General features: G+C 41.3%; 1 protein-coding gene and 1 long non-coding RNA gene across 2 annotated transcripts in view; one reads left to right on the forward strand and one right to left on the reverse strand.

Annotated features, from left to right (window-relative positions):
- LOC118477858 overlaps positions 1 to 822 on the forward strand; it is a 13,551-nt gene extending 12,729 nt beyond the window's left edge. The window contains exon 2 of the long non-coding RNA XR_004858657.1: positions 622 to 822. This is a non-coding gene — a long non-coding RNA (uncharacterized LOC118477858). The remainder of the gene's footprint in view (positions 1 to 621) is intronic.
- Positions 1 to 2,884, reverse strand: part of LOC101854461 (blood vessel epicardial substance-B-like) — a 152,353-nt gene that overhangs the window by 46,805 nt on the left and 102,664 nt on the right. The window lies entirely within an intron of this gene.

Raw genomic sequence — 2,884 nt, forward strand, 5'->3', positions numbered from 1 at the left:
CTCTCTCTCTCTCTCTCTCTCTCTCTCTCTCTCTCTCTCTCTCTCTCTCTTTCTCTTTCTCTCTCTCTCTCTATCTCTCTCACTCTCTCTCTCTACCTCCCCCCCCCTCACTCTCTCTCGCTGCATGTCTCTCCCTTTCTCTCCCTCGCTCTCTTTCTTTCCCCAGTCTGTTGTATAATATATATATGAGTGTGTGTGTGTGTGTGTGTGTGTGTGTGTGTCTTTATTTGTTTGTTTGTCTCAGTCTCTCTATCTGTCTGTCTGTCTGTCTGTCTGTGTGTATGATTGTATTCCTCTTTCTCTTTCTTTCGCGTTCTTTTGTTGGCTGTTCTCTCTCTCTCTCTCTCTCTCTCTCTCTCTCTCTCTCTCTCTCTTTCTTTCTCTCTCTCTCCCCCCCTCTCTCTCTACTCCCTCTCCGTACCTTTTTATTTTCGGTCGTTCTCCCCCCCCCCTTCCCCCATTCTTTTTCTCCCCAGATCGTGGTTTGCAATCTTACCATTATGTCCCTCTATTCCTTAACTCAAACTCCTGTTCCATCCTCACCCTACATCCTCAATCTAACCATATTATTGTTCATTGTCTCTATTGCTCTTTATATTATTCCATTTCTCCTTATTGCAGAAATGCGAACAACGATGTCTGGCAAGTGTGGATTATTACGTTGACAAAAATTGGATATTCGGTCAAGTGGTGTCTCAAAAAAGGGATCAATCTGAAGGAAAATAAATCGGTCATCTTTGCATCAATTTCAACAAAACTCCGAAGAAATTTTAAGCCAACCAAGAGGACATCGAATTTCTTAATAAACAATATGACTCAAAACGTGGCGTGTTTGGTTCGTTCTTATTCCAGGGTGAGGACTGTGAAATGGTGAAATGGTATGGGTTTAACGCCCCTATCAACACTATTATGTTATTTAAGAGGCGGGGCTTCCGAGTTTAACGTCCATCTCCGAAAGGACCGAGCAAAATGGGAAATTCGTGTAAAGTGTCTTTCCCAAGGACACAACGTCGGACCGATCTGAGGCTCGAACCCCCGAATCCGCAATCAGTGGCGAAGCGTCTATGTAATCAAATAATCACTGCTTCCCTTCCTAATTTTGAACCATTGTCGCAGTTAAATTCCCCCATAACCGTAAACCTCATAAATTAAATGTAAAACGACGTTCAAATCAACAATGAATAGTATGTCAAACATTCAAAACGGTTTCAGTGCCATAGAAATAGCCTGCTCACCCCTTTCGGGTCACTCCATAAGCAGTCACAAGCTTTGATTAAGTAAGCTTAAAGTGAGGCTGGAAGAGTCTACCTATAGAGTTGAAGGGAACATGTGCACAGCAGTCAAAACTGTTTCATTGCGGCATATACCCTGTTCACCCCTTTCGGGCCACAGTAAAAGCAGTCGCAAGCTCTGATTATGTAAGCTAACTATTACACTGGTCGGGTCTACCTCACAAAAGTGAGGGAAACTAACTCCTAATAATCTCTTGACTGCTGAGAGTGCTTGTTTTTTTCCTCGACTTTTTACCGTCCTATAATCAGATCATGACCACGATTATGAAACAAGCTCCTGGCCGCGAAAGGCTAGACAAAAACAGCCAAATGTGAAATTTAAAAAATGATAATTGTCATGTTCTACCAAAGAGTTTAGACTCACTGGTATATCATGGATCTAGGGCTGTCATCTCTGCTTCTTCGCTTTTTGTTTGTGTATTCACATCTTAAGTTAAATTTAACTTTAGTTGGAATTGATATTTGATGAGACACTTTCCCGATTATTTTGGCGGCTGAACATACAGTATTATGAATTCCGGATTTGCTTTCATTCACAATTCACAACTCAGTATCGCCGCCTCGAGTAAGATTCTTGTGTGATATCTCCAGGCCCTCTCTGGTCCCGTTTTACTTTGATTACCCTGTCAAACAAGTCAGCCTTCGCCCTTGCCCGCAATCTCACGATTACGAAACCGGTAGCCTAACCACTAGGCTACCGACGCCAGCGTGAGGACTGTAAAAACCACGATCGTTGCAACAGATAATTATCATCGTGCTGAGAAAGTATTGGAGACGTTTGTGGAAGAAAACATGGGGTTATGTTGTTTAGGTTCCAGTTATAATAATAATAATAATAGATAATAGATAGTATATTTTGTATAGCGCAAATCCCTGCTCTACAGCAAGCTCTAAGCTCTTCAAACCTATACTATTACCCCAGCAGACCTGAGAGCATTTTGAAACAACATCAACTTCCTGGGAAGCATACAGCGCAAGCAGTCGTTTATAGGCGCTAAAACACTAACATACTGACAGTAGGGTGGGCGTCACACCTCACACATCAAGAGTGTGCCAACGTGGTTGCAAGAAAGGTTTGAGGAACGCCGTGTAAGTCGAAAGCTTACAAATTATGTACGTTCACTGACTGCATTTCCTTGACCGGAGTCCTATCGATTACTTGTTTTGGGTTATTTTGTTTGTTTTAATTTTTGTTTCGTTTGTTTTCTTTTTGTTTAGTTTTTGGTAGTTGTTTATTTTTGTGTGGGTTTTTTCTTCGAAAGAGTGAGAGTCTACGGAATCAGGATGTCCCAAAAAATTGACTCAGAAACATGGCACAGGGTTATTTAAAATGATAGCGTGTCTGGAGAGAAATGGTCAACGCCCGGAGCATACATTGCTAACAGCCAGCGCTTTCTCTGGTTGCATTTGGAAATGTCAGTTTCATATAATGTTGTTTTATTGAATGTTATTCATTACGACTGGTTTTTATAAAGTTGCAATATTTTGCGTTTCACTCAAGTTTTATTTTAATTTTTTTTCTTTCAAACTGGATATTTCCCGGACACGTACATTGGTTTACGTCACATTGACAAATTTACACCACCCCCTCC

The sequence above is a fragment of the Aplysia californica genome, unplaced genomic scaffold (assembly GCF_000002075.1).
Source record: "Aplysia californica isolate F4 #8 unplaced genomic scaffold, AplCal3.0 scaffold00011, whole genome shotgun sequence".
In the NCBI taxonomy this organism is placed as follows: Eukaryota; Metazoa; Mollusca; class Gastropoda; order Aplysiida; family Aplysiidae; genus Aplysia; species Aplysia californica.